The sequence below is a fragment of the Triturus cristatus genome, chromosome 5_2 (assembly GCF_964204655.1).
Source record: "Triturus cristatus chromosome 5_2, aTriCri1.1, whole genome shotgun sequence".
In the NCBI taxonomy this organism is placed as follows: domain Eukaryota; kingdom Metazoa; phylum Chordata; class Amphibia; order Caudata; family Salamandridae; genus Triturus; species Triturus cristatus.
In genome coordinates, this window is record NC_140588.1 from 99,774,043 (window position 1) to 99,798,416 (window position 24,374).

At 42.8% G+C, this 24,374-nt stretch overlaps 1 protein-coding gene across 2 annotated transcripts in view; it reads left to right on the forward strand.

Annotated features, from left to right (window-relative positions):
• Positions 1–24,374, forward strand: part of CDH20 (cadherin 20) — a 1,519,872-nt gene that overhangs the window by 617,646 nt on the left and 877,852 nt on the right. Inside the window, exon 4 of one of the 2 annotated variants that reach the window (XM_085606877.1) lies at positions 14,969–15,019. The exons of the other annotated variant lie outside the window; for it this stretch is intronic. The gene's annotated coding sequence lies outside the window, so the exon portion shown is untranslated. The remainder of the gene's footprint in view (positions 1–14,968; positions 15,020–24,374) is intronic. 2 annotated transcript variants of the gene reach the window in all.

Consider the following 24,374-nt stretch of genomic DNA (forward strand, 5'->3'; position numbering starts at 1 on the left):
GTGTTATAAAAAATGCTGATCATCTCACTGAAAGTTTTGCAAGAGGGCCACAAATCACATCGAAAAAGGTGCTATCCTTGGGAGATATCTTGACCTCAAGTCAGTAGATCATGGTTATCAAGGAACCAGGAAGGCATCATAAAGTGCAACTCATGTAAGGCCTGTGAATATAGGATAAACAGCATGAGCTATCGCACAATGGATGGTCGTACAGTGCCGATCAGAAAGAGGATAACATATAATACGGATTTTGTCATCTATGCATAAATATGTGGCTGCAACAAGCTGTACATTGGTAGTACCAAAAATAAATTGAAATTGAGAATCCTACAGCACAAAAGAACAATAGGAAATGTGGATAAGAGCTATCCAGTAGCTTGACGCTTTGATCAGATGCACAATTGTTCCTTGTTGACATTCTCCTATTGGGGCATCGAACACCTCAGGGCCCACCCAAGAGGGGGAACCGACAGAATGAGTTGCGTGAACAGGAATCCCGATTGATTTTATTGATGGGGACTGAGACACCATGGGGCAATAACAAGGATGCAGAACTGTTTGTACACTTATATTATTGGGAATATTTGGATTGAAGAAAGACTGCTAGTTATCTGTTTAACAATGAGACTGTTAATGTGCACCGAAACATTGGATTGTTTAGAGTATAAGTCAGGTTGGAAGATTCAAAAGTTTTGGATAGAACCAGGACTTTTATCAACATCATTTATGAGTCATAGAACTTGAAACTGAATTGTAGGGGAATGAGGTTAAAAATAGCACTATGCACTTTAGACTAACTAGCACCCTATTATATATGCTGCTTGTTAGGACGGCCATTACAAAAATGGGGTAACCCAAAAAGTCAAGGACCTGGGTGTAAACTTGATACAAAAAACAGTGGTCCTAAACCGATTTTTTTTTTTTTTTTTTTTAAATCTTTTTATTGTTTTTTTTAAAAACATAACATAACCACCTAAACCGATTATTAACACAGAACAGTAAATTCACATTTGGTTATATCCTTATATAAGTCCGAGCTAAATTAGAAAAATTATTTAGGGTAGCTCACAGTATTAAATACTATGTTCCAACATAAAGACAGCAACATCCAGCTTCTAAATCACCATACATTTATTTTTACAATTTTGTAGTTTCTGTAATATTTGACACAAGGTTGCTCCAGAGGGAACGTGCGTATAGCAAGGGTGCTAAAGGGTGAGTGAGTGAGAAAGAAATAGTATAAAAAGTAGTGACAAGGATATTAATTGATTTCACAAGGGGACCGGTTGTCAATCACCATCCAAAAGAGCCTGGTCACGTTTACAAATTATCAAAAATCAATTGTACATTTAGCAAACAAAATCCAATTCATGGTATAGCACGTAAAAGAATTGCGTGTCCCAGGTGTTAAAAGGGGGGGCGTCGACGTTTCGACCCGTCTAGATGGCCTACAGGGAATTTTGAACCTTGGCCATGCGGGTCTTCATCAGGACAATAGGGGCAACCTGAGTGGGTCCTAGGCTTGATTGCGTGCCTAAAAATTAGAAAGGGAAGGTGATAAGGATGTTGCCCATAGGATAATCCATTAACAATAAAAACGGGACTGAATGCCAGCTTACCCGATATAGATCAAGGGGTCACGTTCCTTATGGTAACGTATGAAGGTCAAGTACTAAGTTCATATGTCCCTTCATGATGTGCAGGTTGAGATGACCGAATATCTGTGAGATTAAAGACGCAACTGTGTTATAATCCCTGTGGCTCCCAGGCCAATCTGTATTGCGTGTGAGAAGAATCGGCAATGTTTACCTGTGCACAGAGACCGTGTGCGTGTCTCCTGTAAACTCGAATTACTGCCGAGCTGAAATTAAACAAAATTGAGGGAGTATGAGAGTTGGATTCCCAAGAGGAGCTGGTGATTGAATGTGATGTGTGAGTGCAGAAGAATGTGCAAAGTGAGATAACAAATGTCAAGGTTTTAAACCAAAATTCTTTATTGGGGTAAACCCGGCATTAATTAAAAAAGGGATTGTAATAACTAAACACCAGATCTGGTTAGTTATCCCTTATAGTGAAAGAAATATATACAAAATGGTCAACATGTTTCTGCCTTTTTAGCGTGTTCACCAGGCATTCGTCAGGACCCTACTGCCCCGGTGGTATGCACGCGCTAAGGTGCACCCAACCGATGGCAGTAATACTTAAAAAACTCACAGTTTTTGTTACCGGAAAACTTCAGGATTTCTGAAGACAATGTGGTCAAAGCTATAATCAGCCTCACATCATAGATCCAGGAGGGGGGTGCGCACTTATAGTCACACTTTCATCAAAGCGCTGCACCCGCCGGAACACCTAGGGTTCCCTCTATCTTGGAACCCGTAGATCATCTCCTGGATCTACGGGTTCCTGCATCTCCTGGATCTTAGCGCGTGCATACCACCAGGGCAGAAGGGTCCTGACGAATGCCTGGTGAACACGCTAAAAAGGCAGAAACATGTTGACCATTTTGTATATATTTCTTTCACTATAAGGGATAACTAACCAGATCTGGTATTTAGTTATTACAATCCCTTTTTTAATTAATGCCGGGTTTACCCCAATAAAGAATTTTGGTTTAAAACCTTGACATGTTTTATCGCACTTTGCACATTCTTCTGCACTCACACATCACATTCAATCACCAGCTCCGCTGTAAACAGGCGTAGTAGCACACCGGGGAGGTATTAGACCTCCCTGGTGGGGGCCCAATTATGAAGCATGTCACCAACCAGGTTGGTGAGTGAGGGCTCTTTTTACAAATCTTTTTACAAATCTGATTGATTTTTTTGTATTGGCTTCACTCCCTCCTTTGTAGTATTTTTCCCATACTCTTTTGTTGTTTAATAGTATTCTCCTAGGGGGACCAAGAGTGTGTTTTGACCCTCTCTCTCTTGTTGTTTGATTCTTGTTATAGTTAGAACCATGTTCCTATAGGGAAAGCAATAATTCATGTGCGGGGCACCTGTGGGATAAAAGAGCCAGAGATCCGAATACATACATATATATTTTTATATGTATGTGTTACACAGTGACGAATGACAGTCACCACTTTGTAGCTAGATTTAGAGCAGAGGTTCAATAGAAAAAGCATCTTTTGCTTTCTAAATAACTTTGGTGCTGTTAGATCTGGGGGTCTCTAGTTAGCAGAGGTAAGCACCTTAGGCCAAATAGGGACCCTTGCTTCTAGTCAGGGTACAGAGACACACACGGTAGATAACCCCTGCTCACCCTCTAGGTAGCTTGGCTCGAGCAGACAGGCTTATCCCCAAGGCAATGTGTAAAGTATTTGCACGTAACAACTACAATGACCCCCCTAGTACACCACAAACGTAGACCACACTGGTAAGTATATCAAAAATATAACTTTATCTAGTTTCAGCAGTGGAAATCAATTATCATAGCGTTGCACATTAATCGTTTTCTTAGGTTGTTAGGAGCGTAAAAAGATAGTCTCTAGTCTCTCGTGGGACTTCGTATTCAAAGAAAAAGAATAAGTTCGTAGGCTTTCAGTAGTTAAATACCCACGTTCCTCCAGCGGTGCCTCTTACGCTTATAACTAAAGCGCTCCTCTCAGGCTGCGCGGTGCAGGGCTTTCACAGCTCCCGAGCGATGGACCAATCCGGTCACGGCTCCCTCGACGAGCCCCCCCAGTGACGGTGTCGACGTCACCAGAGTCAGCCACTCGCAGCGCGGCTCCTCCAGCCAAGCCTCCTACCAGCAACTAATCAGGTCGCGGCCTCCTCGTTCTCTTCTCCGTGGCTTCGCAGAGCGGGGAAGTGCAGCTTTCGATCAGTTTCAGGCCCCCGGGCCGCGGCGGTGAATCGCGGGCAGGAATTTCCAAGGCGCCCCGTGTCAGCGGGTCGATCATGACGCCGCCAAGCCTCACAGCGGATCCGTTAGCACGGGGGACGCCCTCAATCCTGCGGCCACAGCACACAGCAGTACATGTGCCGATGAGCACGTCGATCTTCTCCACGCGGCAACCGGTGTCAGACCCAAGATCAGCGCGGCGCTCTCCAGCAAAACAGAGAGCAGCCAGCGCACTCCCCGGGGCAGATGTTTAGAAACATGGCAGAAACAGCCCACGGTCCTTGCAGCACACAGCAGCACAGAGGGGACACAGCAGAGTCTTAAAGTCTTGGCAACCTTTCTGTCCCTGGGTTGCAAAACAGGAGGCCAGCTCTTCTCAGGCCCTTGGAGATTCAGAGTTGAAGACACAGCACACAGCAAAGTCTTGTCAGGTCAAGTAGGCAGGGTCACAGCACACAGCAAGGCCCCTTCTCCTCCTCAGCTTCAGTTGCACAGCAGAACAGGTCAGCCCTTAGAGCACACAGCAAGGCAATCTTCCTTCAGTCCTTCAGCAGTCCGTCTTTCAGCAGAGGTTCCTCTTGATTGTAGAATCTAAAAATCTGTTGTCAGGGGTCCTTTACTTATACCCCTAAAAGTCTTTGAAGTCTTTGTGCAAGTGGGTCCTGAGCACGGTCTGATCCAGTTCTGGGTGTTGCTGGAGCACTTTGTTTTCCTGGCTTCTTCTTTCCTTTCAGAGTGAGGGGCAGAGTCGTCAGCCGCCCAGCAGGAGGTGGAGCCAGCACTGTGGCAGGCAGGCACATCCCTATTCACTCCCAGGTGCTACCTCCTCCCTCCACTCTACTTGCAAATGTCGTCATTCAGCAAAGGGCTGACTCAGCCAACCTCCTGGGGGATCCCCAGCCCCTGTCACTCTCAAACCAGACAGTCAATCCACAAGCATGCCCAGGCACACAGAAGGGTCAGACAAGAGAACAGCTACTCTCTAAAAAGTACTATTATCCAACTCAGGATTTAAAAACAACCTCTCCTAAAAGATGTGTTATTAAATGCTGAGCTCAGGGATATCAAACACTCATGTCTTATCTTGTTCCTATGAGAAGATAGGCTGATAGCCATTGGCACCAGCCTCCCCCATGTTAGCCTATGGAGCAAGATAACCTTGCAGCAGTGAACACACAAAATGGCCGCTGTCCACTACCAGAGCATGGTACCTGCACTAGTACATGCTCTACCTTTTACATACACTGCACCCTGCCCAGGGGGGTACCTTGGGCCTTCCATAGGGATGACTGATGTGCACAAAAAGGGAAGGGTTAGGCCCGGCCAGTGTGGACACTGGCCAGGAGGACATGGCAGTCCAGCGACTGCAAACAGGCCTGCGGTGGCAGGCCTGAGACACCATTTTAGGGCTACTCATGTGGGTGGCGCAACCAGCGCTGCAGACCCACTAGTAGCATCTGTCATCACCAGCCCTGGCACACACAGTGCACTTTACTAGGGACTTCATGGTGATACAAATATGCCAATCAGGTATATCCAATCAATATGATATTTTACACAGGGAGCACTTACACTCTGGCACTGATTAGCAGTGGCAGAGTGTCCAAAGCATCTAAACCAGCAAAAACGAAATCTAGCACAGCGTCAAAAATCCAGGTAGTAGAGGCAAAAGATAGGGGAAAAACCCACGCCAAGAATGTCACGTCTAACAGGTGCCGTTTGATAAATCTACATAAAACGTTCCAAAAAACAAGTTCATCCAATTTTCCTTCTGGACAGTTTCAGACTGATCCGTCAAGGCGTTAGCCAAGAAAAAGTAGAGGGTCCCAAAAGTGCAATTTCCAATTTTATTTCCTATAGAAAAGTTGGTTGCTCAATACAGAAATAATAGCTTAATGGAATTACACCAAATTTGTCTAAAAGTTAGAACTTTAAGCAGAAAGCATGCTTTTTGTGATTTAATAAAATCCCTTCAGATTTTTTGAGAAATTAGTATTTAAAGACCTGCTCAGGTATGGCATGAATGGGATAGCCCCCAGAAAAAGTTAGTGATATGTAGACGGTTGGTACCTTGGCATACCTGAGGTATCAAAAAATTAAAAAAACAGGGACTCTTGATTAAATTTGATCAAAAGTTAGAACTTTACTCAGATAGCATGCTTTTGTGATTGGTGTAAATCCCTTCAGCTGTTTTGAGAAATTAGTGTTAGTGTGCTCAGGTAGGGCATGAAGGGGTTAACCCTCAAAAAAAGTTAGAGATATCTGGACGGTTGGTACCGTACCACTAACTTGGTATCAAAAACATAAAAAAACAGGAAGCCTGGATTGGCCATGGGTGTTTTTGCTCCTGTCAGTTATTTTGGTACAGGTATAGCCGTGCCACAATGATCTGACTGGCCAACACAACCTCTAAGAAAATGTAGCTACCATCACAAGACTCGAGGGTTTGATTTAGATATGAGCCTCTATTTTCTAGAAGAACTGATAAACCAGGAGCTTAATCCTCCTGTGGAATTTCCTCTCTCATTGCAGAGTAGGGAGGAGGAAAATCCCTTGAAGATGTCTGTTCTCCTTCAGAAATCAGATGATTTTGTGCAACACCAACACTTAATCAGACTCTCTGAAGGTCAGATAATCCATAGTGGGTGGCGTCCCTACCAGCCCTCTGTAGTGTAGGTCTTTCACCCATCCGGAGGGACCCACCACAAGCATTGTAAGAGAACTTTAATCATAATTCTTTTCTTTCTTGTGCTCTTTTCTTTGTCATGCAATGTTTAATGTTATACTCAATAAAGAATCAATACACAAAACAATAATGCCAAGTGCCTGATATATCACAACAGCTTTTTTTTGGTTATTCAGAGACAAACTCCTAAAGTGGATGGTTATTACTGTAAAACAAAATATCAATGACGCCCAGGAAATGTCCTCCCTGAGCATGAGGACCACTCATCATTTTTATGCCTATGCCATCCATGCCTCACATGATGGTCCAGGTCTGAAAAGTGTGGGACCTTCAATTGGATGGGCCTTCCAACGCATTGCCCTGGCAGACCTGTGACAGCTGAACTACATTATTATCAGTTTCCCAGGATAAAGCCAGGTGAGACTCCGCTGATGGATGTCTAGGAGTCCCACCACCTCTAAGTGATGCAGAAGAACCTCTGGTGCAGAGGAGCAGGAGCTATCCTATTCTGATTTGCAGTGTTGCTCGTGCTCCGTCAAACCCTAACTGATCTCGTTTAGCCTTTTATGCAATTGGAAAAAAAGCAGCAGAATAGTCTTTGGAAGGAAGTTTCACTCATTGTACTGAAGCCAGATAGAAGTGTCCAGTGAATTGCCTTCCCCATCAACTGCTGTATGTTGACTCTTAGTCTTTGGCAAAGGAAATGTTCTGTGCTGTGAACAAAGGGCAAAGTTACTTTGCATTTCTGCCACAATGGATTGATTATTATTCTTAGGATCTTCTACGTGAAGCATTTTCATTAAAGTCCTTTCAGAGACTATCTTTTTGGCACACACTTCTAGAATGGAGAAAAGGGAAGTCTGGGATCACATAATAATAAGCCATTTTATGCGTGAAATACCACTGACACCTGTTTTGGATCTCACACAATGTTCTTCCAAATGTGTCCCAACTTGTGTTTGATTTAAAATCTGCCGTGGCTCTATTCCTCTGCTGCCCATGGGAGCTCTGGACCATGAGACAATTCACATTGGTGCTGGTTTGACAGTATCATGGATTCAAAGTGTTCAAAAGTAGACATTTTTAATTTATTAAAGTGCTTCCGGCACACAGTTTAAAAAAAATAGCTGCCTTTCACACATACAAATTCATAAAATTAAAATTTTAAATATAAACTTAAAATGTACTATGTTCTAAAACAAGATGTATCATTCCATATCAATCAAATGTATAAAAGAATAGAACCATGCTAAAAGTCTTGGAGTCTTACAAGTGTTTAACCTTATAAGCATGCCTTAACGCTAAACCTTCTTGTTAAGTGAACTGACGTTTTGCACGAATGTCCCAGTTTAGTCTTAACTATAGGCCAGTTATAATCAAAAGTAAAAATACATACATACACATACTCATACATATAATAGCACCTGACATGAATGGTGATATTTCTGTTTAATATGTATATATTGTATAAAGAATAATACATCATTTTAGACTTGGGGGTCTCTAGTTGGCACAGGTTTGCACTTGTGACAAATAGGGACTCTTGCCTCTAGTCAGGGTAAAGGGGTACACTCCTAAAATAACCCTTGCTCACCCCCGTGGTAGCTTGGCACTAGCAGGCAGGCTTATCTCAGAGGCAGTGTGTAAAGCATTTGTGAACACATACAGTAATCAAGTGACAACACTACAGATGGACACCACACAAGTTTTATATAAAAAATAAATATTCTTTATATAGATTTACCACAAGACCATAAACGACAAAAATCCACAATATTGTTACTTTAAAATGGTAGAATTTAGCTTAAGTCTCTTTAGTTCTTAAATGCGACACTTTAAGTCAATGTACCTTTAGATGCGACACGCAGGGCAATGAAAGTGTTGCAACGATGTTGATGCGATGAGAGTTTGGTGCAAAGTAATAAAGACGTGAAGATCTTCCTGATGCGGCTCACTTCTCTGATGTTGCGAGAGATCTCGGCTCGATGCGTCAGCTACAGCGGCGGCACCCTTGTCCAGTGATGCGACAACAGTGGCTTTGGCGGCGACACTCTTCTCCAGCGATGCGAGACGCTTCCGCTCAATACGAGAGTTACAGCGGCGACACCCTTGTTCAGAGATGCGACGGCAGCAGCTCTGACGGCGGCACGCTTCTCCGTGGATGCGAGGCGCTTTTCTTGATGCGGTGCTATGCGACAGCTACAGCGGCGTCATCCAAGATGCGACGGTGACACACTTCTTCCTCGATGCGAGACTCTTCTCGTGGTGTGGTGCAATGCGTCAGCTTCGATGGCTGCGATGGTTACATGCTTCTTCGGCGTTGCGGGGCGCTTCTCGTGATGCGTTGCAATGCGACAGCTACAGCGGCGACACCCTTGTTCAGTGATGCGACAGCAGCGACTGCGACGGCAACACGCTTCTTCTCCGTGAGTCCCGCTTCCAGCTCCTTGTGACACGCAGTCCCTCAGAAGGCCCAAAACAGCAGTAGGCACTTCCAAAGAACTCTGGGGAGCTGGTGGTTGAAGTCTGTTGTCCCTGAGACTTCAGCAGGAGGCAAGCTCTTTTCCAAGCCCTTGGAGATCCTCAACAAGTTGAGCAAAGGTACACACAAAGTTCCTTTCTCCTCTCTTTGGCAGTAGGCAACCCCTGCAGGCCAATCCCCCAGTTTCAGGGATAGTCTCTCCTCAGCGTCTTCTTGGTTCCTTTCCTCAGCAAAGGTTACTTCTTGTTTTCCAAAGTGATCTAAATTCTTGGGATCAGGGTCCCAATACTCATACCCCAAAAGCTGAATTGGCATGGTCAAATATATGTACTTACAGGCACATCTTTGTGCTTGCTTAGTAATCTCTAGTCTGTCCATCAAGTTATTTTGCAGATCTGTGTGTGAATCACATTGCAATAGTCTAGATGCCCCAACACATGATTTCAGAGTGAGGATTGTAGATGAGGGTTTTGGGCCTGAGAAATTTGCATCTTGACCCCCTTGGCCACAGCATTGATTTGTGCGAGAAATCAGAGTTTGAGTCAAAAATGAAACCCAGATTTTTTGCTTTCTGAGCAAGTTCAGCACTGGAAGGCCACTGAAATTGTACATATGCAGTATCTTGACCACCTGAGATTCAAATTTTTAATTTGGTTAGAAAGCTTACACTTATTCATTGTTATATGTGGTCTAGGTAGCTGTTGTTGTAGATGTGGGTGTCATAAGCGTATATCTGGAAGTGAATATATCGTGGGTCTAGAGACTGAGGTAGAGGATGCAGGCAACAATTAAACAGTATATAAGAAAGTGTAGAGCTTTGGAGGACCCACATACAGAACAAAAGATGAGTAGTCAGAATGACCCATGCTTACTTACTTTATATAGCCACGAAAAAATGAACTCCAGAGCTGCCATTTGGGGCTGGCCCAGAAATTTCAAACAGTGCTCTTAGTCTGTGCAAGTAAATGCATGATCATCGGTGTCATAGGTTAAAAACATGTCCAGGAGAATAAAGGCAGCTTGCTGACCTTTGATGAGTATGGTGAGAAGCGACTCAAAAGGTTTGGCAAAGATTGATTCCTTTCCTCTTGAGGGATGGAAACCTGATTGTAGCTCACTGAACACCTGATTTTGTTCGGTATAGTCCTTTAACTGATTTGCTTCTACCCATACTAAGGGTTTTTCTTCGGGAAGATAATTTGGAAATAGACAATAATTGGCCAGTATTTGAGGGTCTACAATATATTTCTTTAGTAGTGGAGAAATAATTGCATGTTTCAGTTTATCAGAGTGGTTATATAAGTTAGCATGAGAAGGACGTTTTTACACAGGTTATAGGACAAGAATTGACAGATGTATTAAATTCTTTAGACTTAGCACTTCCTCTCATTATTCTTCCTCAGGGGTTGGGTTGAACGAGGATGCAGGTGAATAGTTGTAATTGGACGATTAAGGGTTCTAAACCCCCCCCCCCCACACTTGGTATTTTTCTTTAAAAATGAAAAATATCTTTCAAGTGTTGTAGCAAGGACTATTTTTAAAGTTGCTGGACAGGTCAATGCATGGTATATATTGAAAATGTCCTTGGTTTGATTAGGTGCGTCATTAATGTGTTTGTCGAGCTTTTTTGGTTCTGCCTCTAAATTACTTTTCTTTGCTTCTCTTGTATAGTGATTTAAAGCCTCGCACTGGGATCTTCACCTTTGTCTTTTTAGATTTGCAAGTTCTTAGTTGAACTGTTTGGTACATTCTTTGATGTCAGCTGGAAGGTTTTGAGTTAAAAACTGTTTCAGTAAAGAGATGATCCTGTGGTACATTTGACTCCTGAATACTGTGGTGGGACTGTTATTTCTATTCTATTATGCAAACCTTCAAATTCTGCCTCATTCAGATCTTTCAGAGAAGAAGGTTAGAATTGTTAATTAAAAGGCTAGAGGGCTCATTTATGAGTCCTTGCGTCGCTTTTGCGCCGCCGGTGCGTCACTTTTTGAGACGCATCAGTGGCGTAAAAACTGGACCATAGTTACAAAGTGACGCATCTAGGTAGATGCGTCACTTTGTAAACCCCTGCGCTACATTATACCTGCGTCAGGTATAATGTATGCAGGGTGGGCATTCCCACGTAAGTAAGCATCGTAGAAGTAACGCAGTGAAATCTACGAGATTTCACTGCGCCATTTCTAGGGTGCAAATGCGTCAATAATTTGCACCTGCCTCACAGCAGGCGTAAGACTGACGCAGGCCCTTTCACATGGGGCTTGCCCCCTGTGAAAGGACACATTGCTGGAGTTGCATCACTTTTGTGACACTCCAGCAATGCGTCACTTTTGCGCCTACAGATACGTCAGAAATACTGACGTATCTGTGACTCCTTGCGACATGATGCGTCATACTGTAAATATGACGCATCATTGGAGTCACAGGGAGGGTGCAGTGAAAAGTGACGCATCACTGCTTTCACGCAGTGATGCGACACTTTTCATAAATGAGGCCCTAAATTTTTAAGTTGAGAAAGTAGAGGGTGATTAGTGTTTGACAAGACTACCATTGCTAGATTCCGTTTTGTGGGCCAACGGGCAAACAGAGGCTACTGGGACTTAGGCGCATGACTTGGGTTGTTTGGCTCTGCAGTCCCAAGGTCAGTCTTACTTTCACTCTGCAAACTAGGACAAATATAACTCCTTCAGTACCTGACTCTCATTATTATCAATGGTGAGTATTCATAGGCTTCTCAAGGAGGTCGTGTGAAGGTGTATCAAGCTCAGATATGAACAATCAGCCAGCAGCACAATAATTGATTGTCCAACCCAGTGCTTGCATTTTATAAAAAAAGACTGTACTTTGATACACATGAAAATTAGGTACCACACACTGCAGTATAAAGGTATGAATATTCACCTTTGTGGGGACAATGTACTGAGGGTTCAATGTCCCTTTATCCTCAGCATCTCCTAACTATATGTGCCAGCTTTAAGACACGGGTGCAGTGCTACCACTCTTGTTCAGGGTTTGTGCACTCAATTATACAGTCTAAGTCCCAGTATGTAAACCTCACAAATGTGAGCCCTTTTTTCCCTTTGATATCGGTCGGGCCACCTCTGTACCTGATTAACCCCTCCTGAGGGAGAAATGCACACCAGCTGCAAGGGCATCAGCACTCTGGTCGAGTCTGGGGAAGCAGCAGCTGCAGAGGCCTCCTTTGGCATTTGTAGGTATTTTCCGGTTGCAGGGTGTTGGGTATGGTCAGGGATCATGGGCCACTTAATGCAGTTGTCAGGGCTATGGTGTAGCTTTAACACCACTTATGGTGATGGGTCAGTGGCTTGGTCTGCACAGCTCAGTCAACCAGTTGGTGCAGTCTGCTTCAACGCATATTCTGTCTTGCAACTGTACTGTCCACTTTGGGCACAAGATTTCAGAGTCACAAATGCTCAGTCTGTAATAGCACACTTCAGAAGAGTGCCACAGTGAAGGCCGTTTTCTGGGTCACATCGGTGGAGTCCACTCAGGCACACTTCAACAGTGCCATGGTGCAGCCACTTCAAGCAAGAGAGTCAATGTTCTAATCCAGGAGCAAGCAGGTCACTCTCTCCTGAGTCTCTATGGGCGTATATAACCTCAGCTATGTGATCAGCTGGGTATTCAGACAAAATATCGGAACAAAATATTCTCATATAAAAATATTGTGACTACAACATGGTGATATAGAAATATCATCTGCAAGAATATTGTTGTTAAGAATATAGATTTTAAGGTAAGAAATATCGATTTTGAAAACATCTAAAACATTAATATCGCTTACAAAAATATAGTTGTTTCTAATATCGCTTTTTAATTATTGTTATGTATTTTCGTTTCTATTTTAAATGTATATGGAATAAATGTTTTCTATAGTTAATGTTTTTTTTTATATAGTTGGTATAATTTTAGTAGTTATTAAATTTAGTTCAATAAATGTTTGTGATTTTTAATACCACAGCGGGTTATGGGGTTTATAGGGGTACAGGGTGGGAAGTAATTTAATATAATTAATTATTAATTGATTTTTTATTATTATTACTTATTGAATTGATGATTACTCGTTACTTGTGTAAGACTTTTTTATGTTACATTTTAGGTGTGGGCTGTGGGTTTTGGAGGGGTATTGGGTGGGAATTAAATTAATTGTAATGAATAATTATTTTTTAATTAATATTCATGACTTAATTTATAAATATGTAAGTTAATTGTGTAATAATTTTTTTAAAGTTAAGTTTCAGATGCAGGTTGTGAGTTTTGTATGGGTATAGGGTGGGAAGTAAATTAATTGTAATTAATTAATATTTTTTTTAAATTAATGTTACTCAACTAATTCATAAATAATTATGCTAATTGGGTTATTCATTTTTTTTAAATGTTAAATTTTAGGTGTGGGTTGTAGGTTTTTTAGAAGTATAGGAGTTGCACTGACTGGTGTGGGAACAGTAAATTTTACCCATCCAAAATCCAACACTTTCCCTACTGTTGCATACACATAAGTGGGAATAATAAGTTTTACCCCTTGAAATCCAATACTTTCCCTACAGCAGTACTGAATGGAGTGGGAATAGTAAATTTTACCCCTCCGCAATCCAACACTTTCGCTACTGTTGCACTGCATGGAGTGGGAATAGTACATTTTACTCCTCTTCAATCCAACACTTTCCCTACTGTTGCATACATTGGAGTGGGAATATTACATTTTAACCATCCCCAATCCAACATTTTCTCTACTGTTGCACTGAATGGAGTGGGAATAGTAAATGTTACCCCTCCTCAATTAGCTTTCCTTACTGTTGTAATGTCTGGAGTGGGATTAGTACATTTTACCCCTCCGCAATCCTACACTTTCCCTACTGTTGTGCTGACTGGAATGGAAATAGTATATTTTACCCCTTCTGAGTCTAATGCTTACCCTATTGTTACCCTGACTGGAGTGGGAATAGTAAACTTTACCCCTCCGCTATGCAACCCTTTCCTTACTGTTGCACTGTGTGAAGTGCAATTAATTGGATTTACCCCTCATGAGTTCAGCAATTTCCCTACTGTTGTACTGACTGGGGTGGAATAGAAACTTTTACCCTTCCGCACTGAGTCAAACATTTTTCCCACTGTTGTACTGTTGTATAGGTTGTAGTGGGAATAGTATATGTCTTATTTATAGAATTTTATAGTTTATTTTACTTTATTTAAAGTAAAATTAAAAAAAATTGTGTATGTAAAAATGTGATATTTATAATTACGAATATTGTTAATATTTAATAATAATGCATTTTTAGTATATATATGTGTGTGTGTATATATATATATATATATATATATATATATATATATATATATCAAAAGCAATTTTCCTCCATTCCGAGCAAAAACAATTGGAAACACGCTTAACTTCAAAAGCAATTTTCCTCCGTTCCGAGCAAAAGCAAGTATATATAAATATATATATAAATATATATACTTATTTATTAAATATAAAATACTTTTTTTCATTAAAATGTCACTTCAAAACTGAGTTTAATATTTTTTATTCTACATATGTAGCTAAATATATATATTAATATATATATATGTGTTTTCATTTTTTTAAATAAGTATAATAGTAATATTTATTCCAAAATTAATTAAATATATTTAAGTTGTATTATATCAGTGTTTTTAAAATATGTTTAATATCTATATTTATATATATTTAAAACATTGATATTTTGTACAATAATAATGACAACAATATTTTTAAATCAATATTTTTGTCATTTACATTATAAATATAGGATTATGATATTTTTTACAACGATATTTATGTGACGATATTTTGGTATGCCGATATTTCTAGAGGCAATATTTTGTCAGTGAACCAATCAGCTGCTTAGCTCACCCTGGTAGCAAGCACCTCCTGCAGTGTTTTCACTCTCCTGCCCTCTTTTTCTTAGGTAGGACAGCCTGGGGCCACGTCAGAAAAGGGATACAGCTCTTCCTTCCAGGTAAGACTCCGGTGATGTCCTCTGGATCCTGAGAAGTTGGCTGTCAGGCAGACACCAGCTCTGTCAGTGCATCAGTTCCCCGGGCACTCTGTGGAGCACCCCTTATCTTGGTCAAAGAGAACTTGGACCAGAAACAACAAGTGGGTCAGCACCTCCCCTTTTGTATGGCTAACGCAGAAATAAGATGTATATACTCTGACTTTACTTTTACAACTGGTTTGGGTTGGTTCTTCTTCCATGTGTACTTTCCAGGCTATTTTTCACACACAGCCTTTGTGAAAACTGATGCTTCTCACAACAGAGCCATCTCCAATTTACAGCACCCACAACAGAGGCACAAAATGGTGTGAACATCTGCACCTGGCTATTAACTACCACTCTGAACAGTGAGCAGGAAAAATAGACAAAAGCCTGGCATCTCCTGAAGGACCCTTCACACTCTGAACAACAGAGATTGCAGCCCCAACCTTCACCCACACAATTTATCAAATGGCTTGGCTCAGGAAGCCTAATCCATAGTTCCTTGCAGCAAAAGGACCCGATCGAATTTCAAAAAGGAGCTTGTCTCCTCTTTTTACACTTCAGTGTCTAGGTCCCCTGCCAACTTCAGGAATGTCAGCTATACACTCCCACTGTCTAGGTAAACAACCATACCTCCAACTCAGGGTGCACATTCTCAGGTGCACATGCACGGGCTAGGTGCTTCTGAAATGGACTCACAGACCCACATTACTCTGGTTTACTCATATACATAATATATGTACTACACAGGTCATCTACATACATACATGCAAGCATGCACTGAGATGTTAGTTCAATGACCTGGGTCAGTACATAGCAGAACTTAACACAAGTAAGACAGTAGGCCTCCGCTCCTGTGACACATATAAAAATGTTTGGCCACACCTACAGATTCAGAATACACTGAACCCTGCCACCACTGCTCTGCATCCTAAACCCATGACAGGGACTATAGTTCACTGTCAAACAAATGAACGCACAGTTTGTGTGTCCCACCATGGACAAGTCCAGGGCCTCACTCATATTAAGGGAGAGGCCTAGGCCTTCGTCCGCAACCTAGATTAGCTTGAGGCTGGGGCCAAAATAAAACACAGGATACCAGAAAGTTGCAGATCAGCACATAAGGTAGAAGAACATGAATGTACTCCATGCAGGGGATAGTCCCATCCGAACTAGCATATTGTGTATGAAAATTAATCTAGCATGGGTTCTGATGTATGTGCAAGGCCATTACAATTTAGGTAGGACTCAGACTACTCGTATTTTCAATTAGGTCTTTGGTAGGTTTGTTGCCCCCCTCCCCATGTGTTTGTAAGATGTTGATAAGGTTTAAAGGAACATAGTCTGATGGAGGTCCTTGTATAGGAATTTAAGTTTATATACCAGGATCTGTCCATTGTTAAGATGTTTAAGGGGTTGTTTTAGCTGTTTGTGTGTTTTATGACTAAACATTGAATGAGGAGTATGTGGGGCGTATTTTTGCATGCATACTAGAATGTCAGAGTAGACCCCCTCCTCCTTTTTTTTCTATTTTTAACAATCAGTGATAAACCTGGCATAATTAGGTCAGTGAATATTTGGAAGAGTCAGTGATGAGGTTCTGGATGTGAGCAGGGCCGGCTTTAGGGCAGTGCGACTGGTGCGGCCGCACTGGGCGCTGACCTGCGGAGGGGGCGCAGACCTCAGGGTTGGGCTCTGTGTTTTCCAAAAATGTATGATTGGAGAGATGAGGGGCAGTTATGCCCGGTCGTACTGAAAGAATCAAAGGGGACGTTCATGTGGGGTGGGGGCGCCAAAGATCATTCTCGCACCGGACGCCACCAGCGCTAAAGCCGGCCCTGGATGTGAGTAGAATGTTTCGGGGCTGAATTATTGTTGATTATCCACAGTTTACGAGCAGAATCTGTGTTACTAATACCCATGTGACAGGTCATGAATAGTGTTCTGTGCTGACAGGGATTCCTTGGGCGACTAATCTTAGTGGCCTCTTCATATGTGACGTTGTGAATTAGGAGGGCCTTTGTCACTTTTGTTAGCTGTTCATGACGAGTGATGGGTGGAAGACACCACATCTACTGTAAATCCACTGATCGCTTATGGCTGGCAACCCTTTTCTGTCCTTCCAATACCAGCATCATTGGAATTAAAAAATGGCTCGATAGATGCTCCTTGTGTTTAGCCCATGTGGTAGACAAGCATTATGAGGTTGCGGTCTAGATGTGGAAGCGTCAGGTCACAGGATACTTCCCACCCGAGGTATGCTTCCTCAGTGTAAAATGAAACTGAGTGCCTCATCAGCATCTGGTGCACAGCCCCTTGGCCTGCCCGGCCTACAGAGGCTACAGCTCTCGCTTCCACGTCTAAGGACAACCTGTCCTATTTATAGATCACTGAATGCCTGGTGGAGATCTCTGTGCCTTCGGTGCGTTGTTCCTACAGCAAACCCTTTCAAGGTATTGATCCATTATCAAATCATTACCTAGTTTGATGGGCACTCCATGGACGTCAATTCACCAGAATGCCAGGGGTAGGAGAAGTGACATCACAAGCCATTTGACCTTTACTTTGACTCGCACACACACCCTTACACATACTAACACATTCACATACTTTGGCGCACATAAACACACTCTCACCCACAAACATGCATACAGCATGCATTTAACAGCATTTTTTATTCACCTTAGCTTCCAGATAGAGTCATATTTCAGCTAATGTATTCCATTTTGTATTACACTAATAGTTAATAATATTATTCACTATTTGCATAATAAAATAATTGACAGAAACCAGGCAAGTGGAGCTCCAACCAGCGTCCATTAGGAAGAGCTGCCCCTGTGTCCCAGACCCTGATTTTGCCACCTCTGAGACCAGGTGTCGCAAAAGCAGTGCCAGGGGTAGCAAGGGGCAAGCCAGCGGTTGCGACTGTGACCCCTGGCGACCCCTAAATGACGTCCATGGCGCACACCTGACAAAGTATATTACTCCCGAAGCCGGACTTTGTTCGTGCAGACCAACATAACAATGACTGTAATGTGTAAGCAATTTTTCTGTGGGGAGCGGGAGGGAGTTCAATGAGTGATTTCCCTACCCACAATCTTGTATTGATTGTATGGTGGTTCAGGGACCAGGAAAGGGAAAATAAGTGATGGTTGTCCCCCTAAACTGAATTGACGCTACAGCCACTAAGTCCTGGCAGTCCCATGGTGGTATACCTTCCGCACAAAGAGTTTCCTCCCAGAGCAAACTGAGGCTCCACTAGCGAAAACCTAGTAATTCCTAACCTCTAAACGGAATGGGGGACCCGTATGTTTGGCGGAACGGTGCATCTGCCGCTATATGGCAGAGGTATGGTATTGCCAAACTTACAAGGACTCCCTGTGCTCTATGCATTGTCAAGCAGGCTTGCTTACGCTTTCTTTCCTCTTGAGAGTTCGGGGTAGTAATGTCTCGCAGTGTGCTCAGTCAGCCACACACATTACAGAGGCAGAGGATAACAGACAGAAATAAATGACACTATCTTGAGTTTCCAGCAGGCATTAGACAGAGGAGCTCCTAATTTCAGTTAAAAGTTTAATGGAATGGAATTTCATTTCTGGCCAGTCACGCTTGAGACTGACTGTATTTGTGCAGTGTAAACCATCTGAGTGGGTACACGTGACTGCTGAAAGAGACTGTCAGCAGATACAGAACAGGTTTATCCACAACCTCACGCCTTAAGACCTTTGCTAACTGAGACAGATGGTCTGTCCTCCTTGTAAACCACACTCGTCAACAAACACAGAGGCCGCCCATCCATTACAATTGAAAATGGCTGCCAAGTCGAACAGAGCGTGCCCTGTCTCAGGCTGGCAGCCAGAAAAAGGCCCTGTTGAGCAGATCAGGGCTAAGGAGCAGTGATAAAGCTAACTGCGGCCGCTGTTAGGAGTGCAACAGCCCATCCGTAACTGGTATAGCGTCCAACACCGTTGGTCACATAGTAAGATATTGGCATATTAAAGTCAGGTCATGTATGATAGGAAACAATGTACAGTGGTGCTGCAAATAATTGGTTGTTCTTAACAGTTTCTCTGCAGGGATGTCATTCTGCATGTTAGTGAGCGATCGCCATGCCAGCAATAGTTGAATATGGTGGCATTTACTGAAGTGTAGGTGAACGAGAACTTCACTGTATTTGTGGGCAATATTGCACAGTAATGAGAAGCTACTTGTCGATCACATTAAGTGCCTGCATCGAGGTGTAGTCATAAGATGAGATGGCCAAGGGAGTGTATTTTCTTTTGCGATTACTCTGCCCTTAGCCTTACAAAAAGGAGAAAAGCTGGGGTAAACACACTCATTTTTTTCCAGCAGCAATTTGGAGTATGCAGAAAATGTGCCCATTAAAGATATGTCTATCAACAGTTCAAATTTTATTTCAGCAAGCTGAACATCAGAAAATTGTTATTTTCTTTTTCGAGAAGACAAGTGAACATTTCTCACTGGGCCATAGGAAAACAGGTGGCACAGAGCAACATGTATCTGCCTACTTACGGGAGTTTTTTTTCAAATGTTGACAATTCTGTTTCTGAGCAGATGTAATACTTTGATATACTTCATCACTGGTCAGTGAAATCATAAGTGGATTTCCCAGATGGATACTGTAACTTCCATTAATTGCAGTTTGTGAATCTGTGCATGCATGCCTTCCTAGGTGAGGGAGTGGTTTCTGTGTTTTTTGTCTACAGTGTGAGTGTGCGTTTGATCACCAGCATAACAATTCATCAGTGGGTGCTTTGTATGTCTTAGTGGATGGGACGTGTATATGGAAGTGCCCATGAAGTGAAGGTAGCAGTAGGGAGAGCTTACTATTACAAATCCAAGTGACACCAGAGGAGAAGAATGAGCAGTCACTTTATTCAGGTCATCCGCTTTCAATACACCGAGGCTCACACCAACATTCTAAGGTGAGCTCCCGGACATTCCAAAGGTGAGTAAAGGGAAGGGGTGGACGGAAGGTACCAAAGGGGAGGAGCCAGAGGGAAAATACAACACTTACCTTGCAAGGCTACCACAGGAGTGGGTGGCCATAAAGCTTAAATTGAAGTGTATGGGTGGGGATGGTACATTTTTTCTAAGTGTGCCCCTAGAGAGATGGTGGAAGACTACTATTGATGCTGTAATGTTTGCAGGAAAGAGACACATGTTTCCGGATGTTTAACAAGCTACAGGTATGAAGGGAGTGCAAATATGTTTGTTACACTGTTACCTGAGCTGTTCTCCCCTACGTATACATATGTAACAGCAGGACATAGGTCACAGGAAGAATAGGTGGGGTAATGTTACTTAATTAAACAACTCAAGCTATACAATTTATGGCACCCCGTTGGGTGTAGCAAAACATTATTTTTCCAAGACGTTTTCTTCATTAGTGCTCATGAAAACACCACGATGTTCTCGGATAGCAAGACTGAAAATTGATGCCTACTTGTTGTTTTGAAGTTAAACGTTTTTGGTCAACCAGAAGCAGAGTTTTAACATTTCAAATTTGTTTCTACCTGTCCATATAGTGTCAGGCGATTGCAAACACTGTCAAATTTATATATTAAGAAACTAGTACTTAATAGGTGAACAGCCATTTTGGGGGTCGAAAGGGTCGTTGTATATCTGTGGCCTAATTTACTTCTTTGCCTGCACAATCATTCTCTGTTTATACCTCATTCCCCCCCACTCCTTCCACCTTCTGGCTCTACAATGCCAGCATTCATCAACAACAGTGCTTCTAAACACAAATATTCACCTGAATGTTTTAAGCAAAACTCTATAAATACTAAATATTTTTGATCTATTAAATTCCCCAAAAATCCGAAAAGTGTGAGTTTAATCTAATCAATTCAAACAGAGCTTATATTCTCTGAGAGGAAAATCCTTTGATTTAAAATGCCAAAGAAAAAGACTGAATTCCTGTAATAGCTATGGCGATAGTGGAATGATTTATCTAAGAAGCTTCACTAGAGCTCAAATATTCTGACCTGTGGCACGACTGAGATTATTATTTTAATAGATTGAAAAAATGGAAATCAAGGACACAGATTCAAGCTAAAATTGAATGAACCAAAGCCAATAAATGTGCTCCTCTCTACAAAAATATTAAACTGACATAGAAGTGGAATAGTATATTTCCTTGCCTTTCAATCAGTCGCTTAGAAGGATACGGAAGTCATCAAAGCTGAACATGATGTTCCTCAATTTTGATTTGCATAAATGTGGACAAGCGGGCAGAGTAAACCATTTTTGTGGTTGTGATTCTAATTTACTTGGAATATTTCCCCATTTCATTTTATCGTGTGCACTATGCGGCATTTTATGGATCCGTAAAACTGGTTATCATCCTCTCTAGAATGTAAAAGAGTAAAGTTTGCATTACTTTTCTTGCTAACAACAAAATCTCGATTTAGTAGAGCCTGTTTCTGTGTGTGTCGTATTATCTTTGCGAAAACAAAGTGGTATGTATTAGATTGATAAATCTGGTTTTACTCTAAAAATTTGAATTACTGTTTGCTGGTTCTGATTTTGTTTAAATGATTAGTGTTCATTCTTTTGTGTGCAGAATCACCAACTTGTTATCACATTTTCAGGTATGGCAATTTATTTTACTGCCTGTATTTCTTAAACTCGAGAATGCCACCAATGACCACTTCAAGATGGCATCGAGCCAGGGCAGATAGAAGGGATGCGGTTGTAGTGAGCCAGCCGGTCACTATGATACTTTGTATCAACATCCACCCTAGGGGCCAGGCTTGGCCTGAGGGGATAAATAAAAGTGCGTGGATTGCTCGGGTTCCAAGCACGTAACTGCATTGGTGTCAGGTGCATCTGTGTACTCTGAAGGCCGTTAGCGCGCTGGACTGCGAGGGCCTAGCCAGAAGTTTCCCACCTCTACACTAGCGACGAGGGGGGACTCACCCCGTGATATGAAGGCTGTGCTAAAGGGAGCGTCGGACGGCGCAGGACAAGCAGTGTGGTGCTACACGGCCCAGCAGTGGTGAATACTGGCACCACGAGGAAGAGGGGCAGCTGTTACCGGTAAGAGAAAGACCGCAAAGTGCAGTGGAGTGAAGTGGTGCCCATAGTGAATGGAGCAGGCGTGTGGTGAAGCTCTGACGGCCAGATACAGGAAGCTGAGGGGCGTGGCAAAAGACCCAGCCATAGCGGAGGTTAGTGGAGAGAGGCCGCATGCAGTGGAGCGAAGTGGTGACTGTAGTGAATGGAGCGGCTGCGTGGTGAGGCTCCGATGACCCGACCCAAGGAAGCTGAGGGGTGTGAATGAAGACCCAGGTCTAAGCAGAGGTGAGTGGAAAGAGGGCGTGTGCGGCTGACAGTGCACAAAAGGGGGAGAGAGATATTCCATGTGGCCAGCAAAGCAGGCGCTCACCCATGGTGAAGAAAAAAAATCAGAAGGAAAAAGGGGGGGGGGGGGGAGGCCCAGGATAGCAGTCTGAAAGGAGCAATTGAACAAAGAAGGCTAAGGTGTATGAAGACACGTGTGAAAAGGAGAAGTTGTCCCTGGGAGGAATAAGATAATAAGGCACAGAAAACAACAGGACATCCCAGCAGGCTGAGGAACACAGTAGTAATTCTAAAATGTTAGTGCAGGACCGTGAAGACCAAAAACATCCCAATGACTGCTGCACTCATTCCTCACTTGCTGCACTACTGCCTTTTAGTCAACAAGCTGACCCAGCAACTGCAGAGTCAAGATGGAGGAATTGGAAAGGGAGGCTGGGAAACTACTTTTGCACGGCACATGGAAATGACGGCACCGTGAAAAGATCAACCATGCTACACATGGGCGGTGATAAACTGTACGATCTCCTTCTTGATCTACCAAATACTGGTGATATTGCGGTGGCAGTCATGAACATATATTTCGACCCACAATTATATCCAGATTACGAACATTTTGAATGAAGACAAGCTTGCCAACAAGAAGGGGAGTCGGTAGACAGGTTTTTTGCGCGCCTACAAAAATTAGCCAGCACCTGTCCCAGCATCAACAAGCAGGTGGAGATAAGGGCACAACTGATTCAAGGATGCTGTTCTGCCATCGCTCGATGAAATTCTCATATTGGGCAGATCCCATGACATGAGTGCTGGAGAGATTGATTCTGCACTGGCCTGCAGTGCAATGGTGCCATCGCAATCGGTCACTTTAAAAGCCAAAGAAAAATTGTTGACACCATCCGCAAGTGGGCAGGCAAAGGAAGAGGAAGGTCTCAGGCCGAGACCGCAGATAAATTGTGTGGGAGCTGTAGTTTCTTAAGTCATACCCTGAAAAGTTGTCTGGCAAGGGGGAAGATGTGGTTACAGTGTGGGAAACCAGACCATTTTGCAAATGTATATCAAGGAACCTCACAACAAAACAGTGGTGGGCGAAAGTTCAAGAAATTTTGAAAAGTCAAGTTTGTCTCCGAGGCAGAGGAAGAGCAGAGTGTGGCAACAATGATGTGCCAACAAATGCAAAGTCTTAAAGATGAAGAGGACGATGAGGGTGAAGTGTTCACCCTATCCTTCACAGGACACAGCAACCAAAAGAAGAGACCTCCACCAATGTGTAGAGTGAGCGTCAGGGGTGTACCAGTAAGCGCTTTTATTGACATGGGGCGTCAGTGAACATTCTAGATGCAGAGCAATATCTGCAACTGGAACTGCATCCTCATTGGTGAAAACCAACTATGGAGGAACTCCGATACCTCTCCAAGGGGTCACACAGGTGTAAATGAGTCATGGACAGGCGGTGCTGCAGACCAAATTTCACATCACGCAGGAGAGTGCAGGAAGCTTATTAGGCTGCCATACAACCAAGGACTTAGGGTTAGTACTCTTTGCCAGGCAGGTACACTTGTCCCATGCAGAACACATCATAGAAGAATTTCACCAGCTGTTTGAAGGATTGGTGTGTCTTAAAGGTGTCAAAGTGAAGCTATATATTGATAATACAGTCAGACCTGCAGCATTTCAACATCGACGTGTGTCGTTTCATCTGCGGCCTTTGGTGGAAGCAGAACTGGACCGACTGGAGAGAGCTGGGGTGATTGAAAAGGTGTTTGGACCGATACTGTGGGTGTCGTCCCAAAACAGCCAGGGGCGATAAAGTTGTCTGTGGACACTCGCTTGCCGAATAAGGCAATTTTGAGAGAAAGGTGCATCACCCAGACAATTGATGAGATTGTGACGGACATCAACGGAACCAAACCGTTTTCTAAGGTAGACCTCAACTCGGGATACCATCAACTGCTACTGGGCAAGGCCAGTTGATACATAACCACATTTTTGACCCAGGTAGGATTGAGGA